This window comes from Castanea sativa, chromosome 1 (assembly GCF_040712315.1).
Source record: "Castanea sativa cultivar Marrone di Chiusa Pesio chromosome 1, ASM4071231v1".
In the NCBI taxonomy this organism is placed as follows: Eukaryota; Viridiplantae; Streptophyta; class Magnoliopsida; order Fagales; family Fagaceae; genus Castanea; species Castanea sativa.
Window position 1 is genome coordinate 31,261,214 of NC_134013.1, and position 7,668 is coordinate 31,268,881.

Sequence of the window (7,668 nt, forward strand, 5' to 3'; positions counted from 1 at the left end):
CCCTACTTTCTCTATTCTCTATCTCTCAATTTTCTTCACTGTTTCATTCATTATCTAAAGAGGCCTAGTTCCTTCGAAGAACTACTACAATTGCTCACTTCTTGATTAGGATAGAACTAGCTTCCTATCAATTTGTTACTCAAAGAGAGGGGTGAGGACTGTGAGGTGCAATCAAGGGCAGAGCTAGGGAGGCCACCCCACCCAAAACCCCCTTCACTTCTTAATGTATGCGTATGGAAGTTAAATATTTTGAGACTTTTTGTGGTTACATTAATTAAAGTTATATATCAAATTTAATGATTAAAAAAATAAGAAGAGGAAATAAAGAAATTAAAATTTTAAATTTAGAGAAATAAAAGAAAAAAAACCTTTTAAAAAGTGTTGAGAACTCAATTTTTTTTTAATGTTATGATCTATTATTTTCATAGTAAGTAATAAAATTTGGAAACAATTATATGATAAAGTTTATAGTTTGATATTGTTTCAAATTATACTATAGTATAAGTATAAATGGTTATAAGTTGGTGTGGGGGTAAAAGAGCCAAGAAGGAGTATTGGGCCGTGGACCATACTTGAGGATGCAAAGGAGCCCGAGGATGATCAAATAGTAAGAAAAGCGTGTGGGTTAATGGGCCAAGGATAAGGACCAATAACAACGAACAAGTGGTGTTTCCCAAGGAGCCAAACTTCCTTTGGAGGCGGTGTGGAAGGCTGGAGCCCGGCCACTTAGAGAATACCATGCAAGAGGCAACCATACTTTTGAGGATAAAGTTCAGAGAAAGGAGTCAACAGTGAACTAAGAAATATCTGAGAAGAAGGCTGCTTCTACCACATTAAATGTTCTATACCTAACCAACTGACCGCATTTATGTGGAAATGACATCTGAACAATGATATTCAGTCTTATAGCTACACACAAAGTTCCCAGGAAGGTTTTGATGGGACAAGCATCCATGAGATCACTTACACAGTCAACAAGTGGAAGGCTGAGATTGAGAAGAATAGGATTATATAAGGAAAAGACCCCGTGAGAAATGGGGCATGTAATCAGAGAGAAAAAGAGAGTACTTTTTGTACTTGAAAGGAAAAGCTTGATTAAATATAAGAACACTCCCTTCTCAGACTTGACCAAGGAGCATAATTCCATTCAAACTGTTTTTTTTTTTTTTTTATAATCTTTCTAACATGATTCCAATCTATCGTGACCAGTATTTGACTTACTAAGTTTCTTGCCTATAAAATTCATTCTCTAACAAATGTATTGATTTGGGCTCGTTGGGCCATTATCCATATTCTTTGGGTAAAGGGTCTTACGTTCAGTCCTTACAGTTGGTTTTAAATTGTAATAATTTAATATTTTTATGAGTTTAATAAAACCAAAATAAGTCCTTACATATATATTATTATAGATACTATATATAGAATTTCAACTTATTGCATCCACTCCATAATGATCATATTAAGACACTAATTAGATTTTGGTGTAAGTGGGGTTCAAACCTTACATTTCTTATTTGATGATAATAAATTTTACCAATTCAATTAACTAGAATCCACAATTTTAATTGCAAAAGAATTGAAACACGATTTGCTAAAATATATAAAATAAAATACTAACAAATAAATACTATAAAATGCTATCATTTTATCATATTTTTAACGTTAGCATACCATTTAGCATTCACATCACATGAGTGTATTTTTTGTTTGTTCTAGCTATTTGATTTTAAGTATTATATATAGATCAATAGATATGCGTGTGCATTGTACCCACCCCCCGCTCCATAAAATAGAATCTTGGGTCCACCATTGGGTGCAGCGTAGCAAAATGTGAGAGTGAGAGACCACTTTGGGGAGCGGGGTCTGCAACAATTCTAGAGAAGCGAAACTTCTCGTTGTTTTAGGTGCAATCTCGAACTTTGTATTCGACCGAAGGCTTTACTGTGTTAGAGAATTTTGTATTTGTATTTGTCACTGCCTCTGCCCATAAATATAGGCCCAAAACCAAATTACGTAAATTCTTCATTTAAAAAAAAAAATTTGTGTTATTGTATTTTTCTTTTTAGGCTGCGTTTGGTTTAACGGTAAACCAATTTCAGAAATTATTTTTCCCATTTGCGTGTGTTTGGTGAGCACAAAAAATTTGGTCAACTGAAATTATTTTACAGTTTGACCGTAAAACAGCCCTTATACAATGGAAAATGAAATTCATTCCTATTTTACCTTCAAATCACATTTTCCACGGAAAACAGAGAGAGAGAGAGAGAGAGCACAAAGAGAGGGAGACAGAGAACGAAGAGAGGAGAAAGAGAGAGAAGTGCCAACGAGTCGACGAGCTCGTGCCGGCGAGATCGAGCCCCAAGCCCAAACACGCCGACAAGCCCAGACCGAGCCCCAAGCCCAGACAAGCTCGCGCCGGCGAGATCGAGCCCCAAGCCCAGACGCGCTGACAAGCCCAGACCGAGCCCTAAGCCCAGACGAGCTCGCGCCGGCGAGCTCGCGTCGGCGAGATCGAGCCGCGAGACCACCGTCCCAAGCCCAAACCCACCTCCGTCGTTACCAATCTGGCCGCCGTTACCGATCATTTTTCCCTCAATTTGGCCGCCGTTACCGATCTCTCTCCCTCAATCTCTCAATCTTTCTCTCTTTGATCTCTGATTTTTTTGTTGCTGTTGTGGTGGCGTGGGTAGTGGCATTTTGGTGGCTTTTGATCTCTGATTTTTTTGTTGTTGTTGCGGTGGTGTGGGTAGTGGTGTTTTGGTGGTTTTTGTGTTGTGTGGTGCTGGTGTGTGGGTGGTGGTGGATTTTTCTGTGGCTGCTGTGTGGGTGTTGGTAGATTTTTTTGATATAAAATTTGTTTGGAAAGTGAGAAAATGTGAGAAATTAGTGAAAAATTTGTATTTTCTGAATGTTACCAAACACTTCAAATTATTTTCCAATATAATTTTAAAATTGCAACCAAACACTAGAAATTATTTTTCTTTTCCAAAAATATTTTCACCTGAAAATATTTTACACCCAACCAAACGCAACCTTAATTTTCTTTGTTCTTATTATTTGTTTGGTGGTCTTTTTAAAGCTCACATTCTACCATCGACCTTGCGTGGAAGTGCTATTTAATCAAAATGCCCTTTTATATAATAAAAAAAAAAATTGCCAATAGAACTTCCACTCTAACAACAAATTGGTATCAGTACTTTCACTTTTATAAGAATAAGTCTAGTGTTACACATTTTAACACAATAAATGTCACAACTTGTTACATAGTGAGTTGTGGTTGGTGTAAGGGTGATGATGGATCCATATGAGGATACCCCTCCACCAACTACAACTCACCAATTATGATATTTGTTGTGCCAAAATATGTGACACCAGATTTATTTCTTTTACAACAGTCAAAATATCATTCACAACATAACTGTGGCAAGTAAATTGACATTTATTGGGCTAACCAGGTTAGTCATTGTCACAGCCCACATGTAGTCCCCATTTGGAGTAGTTCTGAGACTAATTATCATAGTTAGTATTGATATGATGGTGCACTGGTTAATCATTGGTTCAACTGTTGGATTATTAATTAATTAATTTCTTTTATTTTTCAAAACAGACCGTTCAAATAAAATCGTGCGGTTTGATATTTTTCTTTCTTTTTTTTAAAAATCTGTTTTTCATTTTGTACGTATTTGGTTTTTTGCAAATCAGAATTTTATATATTTCTCTAGTGTTCCAGTCTTCTAAGGCTCCACCTCGCACGCCCGATTTGAACAAAATTCTCTTAAATCAGCCAATCAGACACTTCAGCCTGATAATTATTTTATTTAGTTTAATATTAGAATGGACCAACACAAGTTGCCATCCAGGGATAACAACTATGTCAACTAATCCTAATTGAGGTCCGGGTTTTTGTTACTTAATTTGATATCTTAATTTAATGATAAAATGAATTATCATGGAGTTGATACTTGATACCATAAACTTCATTCAAATTGATTTTTTAATGTCATTGTCTTTGTCTTGCTTGGATTCTTAAAGATATTAATTTGATTTATGAAATTTTATATCTTGTATCATTTGTTAATGTTTTGTTTCAATGTAATCAAACTAGTCTAAGCTTCGGAAGTGCTGCAAATTAGAATGATGAGGCTATTATTTGATTAAAAGAATGCTCATATTTTATCTTTCTCATTTTGCACATTAGTGCGCAATCTCGTGTATAAATATGGGTACAATTAAAAACAATCACATAGTTCAAATTATACATTTTTCTAGGAAGATGTTCAAATTATACATGGTTAGGCCATAGATTTTTAAAATATGTAATGATTTCTGAAATATATATAATATAATTTAGAATTTAATTGGATTTAGACTCTTCGATTTTTGCACCCAATAATTCACTTATTACAAAAATAAAAAAAAAAAAAAGATGGATACGTGACACAAAATTGGAATCAAATTGAAATCTAATTTAGAATCTAATTGGATTTAAACTCTTTAATTTTTACTCGCAATAATTCACTTAGCATAAAAATTAAAAATTAAAAATTAGATGGAACACATGACGCAAAATTGTATTCCAATTAAAATTCAATTTGAATTATAATTTGATTTTAACTCATATTTAGCTTGAAATATATATAAATAATATTGAATAATAAAGTCTACTATTTCTTCTCCAAATATCAAAATTTAGAAGAAAAAAAATGACAAATTTTAACTATTGCCTACCTCCAAAGGTGCACACGGCACGTATGGACCTTCTTCTTTTATTTATTATTTATTTTTCAATACATATTAAATGGAAGAAGAAGATTCAAATCTTACCTCTATATTGAATACACATTTTCTTAAATATTAGCGTATACGGGCCATTTTGTGATGACTGTGTTGGGGTTGTTTTCTAAGACTTGAGGGGAAAAAAAGAGTAATATATAGGAGAGGAAAGAGATAGGTTTGGACTAATTCCTTGCTAATTTTACGTGTATTTCAGGCCAAATTCAGTTTTTCCAATCACATCGCCTTACGCATTTAGGAGGAAAAAGCAAATTAGTAATTAACAATTTACAACGAGTTTAAATATTTGAAACATTTCTTTAATTGGTCAACTAAATTGAGTTTTAGAGTTTCGGTTCAAGGAAAGTCAGCTGGTCCTTGTCGAATTGTCAACTTAGGAGAAATGCAACCCACACGTCTTCTCTCAATGTGTTTCTCAAGTCTCAACATCCAATCAAACATCCCTGGATGGCAGCACTATCTTCTTCTTCTTCTTTTTCTTTTTTTTTTTTTCTTTTTTTTTTAAGCGATGGCAGCACTACCATTCTTATAACATTTTACGTAATTGCTGAGGTAGATATTAATAATATTAATCTCATTAATAGACTTATATAATATAAAAGTAATGCTATATATATATATATATATATATATATATAGAGAGAGAGAGAGAGAGAGAGAGAGAGAGAGAGAGGTTATTTAAATGAGTTTGAATTAAAGAGGTTTAAAACTTGTGTTGTATATTTAAGAGTGTCAGTTTTTTTAAGACATTCTCATCTCTCTCCGCATGTGTGTTAAAAATACTTATGGCCCATTTGATACCACAACTTAAACAACAATTTTTAGTTTTGAAACAACATTACCCGTATTTTCACACACTTTTTTACCCACACGTATTTCCAAAAAATACAAACAACGTTACTAAAACAACATTACCAAACAGGTCCTTAGTATTTTCAACAAATAAAAATTTTAGAAATTTCTATTAAAAACATCATAAATTGTACCAGGTAAGTTACATGATTTTTGATGTTGTTTTGATCACAATTTATTAAAAAAAAATGTATTCTTAACATTTACTCTTTTGAAAAAAGAAAAAGGAAAGAAGGTGATCATTATTTTTGTGGATGTCACTCGTTTAATGCGATATAATTGGAGAGTGACATAACCTGGAACATCAAAGAGCCAGAGACTTAGGGGGTGTTTGGTAGAGTAGTTTGAGATGAGATTTTTGTAGTTTTTTTAAATTTGTGTGGATGAAAAAGTGTATGGGTGAAAAAGTATGTGAAAATGTGCGTAAAGTTGTTTAAAATGTAAAAATGTGAGTTTGAGATTATGTAACAAACAGATCTTCATTTGCTAATAGTTTGAATATCTACAACTAGCTATTACTGGGAAAAAGAGACGAAAGAACGGGAACTTATTATTACTATTTTATGAGATTTTTCTCTTATATCAAAGTTTTGTACAATGTAGAAGTTATAAAACAAAGGATAAAACCAAAAAAAAGGGTAAGAAAAAGAAGCAAAATTTTTAATTCAAAAGAAAAAAAAAAGTACAAAAGACGAACTTTCAAAAGTTTTCTAAGATTAAAGTAACTTATTATATTCGTAAAAATGTTTATAAGTAATAAAAGTGTAGAAATAATTATATAAAAAACTCCATAATTTCATATTTGTTTTGAGGTAAAACTCTAAATTTTATATTACACAACCTTTTTCAGTTAACGAATTATTAATTATTTTATTATAAAATTTGATACTTTATATTTTATTTTTTATAATGGGTGGAGTCTTTTTATAAATGAGTGTCAAAATTATGGTTAAATAATAAAATTCAAAGTTTTTTAATAATTTAAACATTTGGAATAATCAATAATTTATCATGGCATTAGAGCTTAAGGTTATGAGTCCGATTCTTCCACATTTTTCTCTCATACCATTGTTAAGGAAAAGAAAATTGAGAAACCTTCATTTTTCTTATATATTTCTCTCGCAAACAGTGTAACTGCAGCCTCATCAAAAGATTTAATGTGAATTATAAATCTTCAAATTACCTTCGTTTTCCTCTCTCTCTCTCTCTCTCTCTCTCTCTCTCTCTCTCTCTCTCTCTCTCTCTCTCTATATATATATATATATATATATATATATATATTGTGGGGAGAGGGATATGAAGTTTGATGTTTGAATCACAAATATGTGACACCACAAAAGATGTCATTATTAATTTTTACTATAATCTTATTATCTTATTGTATAACTAATTTAATTATTCTAGGTGTGTGATAACAAGTAAGTCCGAAGACCGTTCCCGTCCTTGTCAAGGGAGATGCCAACTATCTCTCCTTTCTACTAACACAAATAATTTAATTATTGAGCAATCATTTTGAAATATATGTATTTTAACTCATATATATATATATATATATATATATATATATATATATATATATTGTGGGGAGAGGGATATGGAGTTTGACGTTTGAATCACAAATATGTGACACCACAAAATATGTCATTATTAATTTTTACTATAATCTTATTATCTTATTGTATAACTAATTTAATTATTCTAGGTGTGTGATAACAAGTAAGTCCGAAGACCGTTCCCGTCCTTGTCAAGGGAGATGCCAACTATCTCTCCTTTCTACTAACACAAATAATTTAATTATTGAGCAATCATTTTGAAATATATGTATTTTAACTCAATTTGTAGTGGACTTAAACGGTTAGGGTTATCTATAAATATAAAAGGGATTTAATGTTATTTCTAAATATAGTATGGGGATTTTTGATATTTCTCTCCTGAACTTAAAAGAAAATCTAAAACTAGGTACCCCAAAGAAAGAATCATAGAGTAGTAATGTTATCTTCTTAATTAAGGAAATAATGAAGG

The 7,668-nt window shown here is 31.8% G+C and overlaps 2 pseudogenes; both read right to left on the reverse strand.

Annotated features, from left to right (window-relative positions):
- Positions 1-7,028: 7,028 nt before the first annotated feature.
- Positions 7,029-7,131, reverse strand: LOC142622968 (U6atac minor spliceosomal RNA; annotated as a pseudogene).
- Positions 7,132-7,326: 195 nt separating this feature from the next.
- On the reverse strand, positions 7,327-7,429 carry LOC142622970 (U6atac minor spliceosomal RNA; annotated as a pseudogene).
- Between the last annotated feature and the right edge of the window lie 239 nt (positions 7,430-7,668).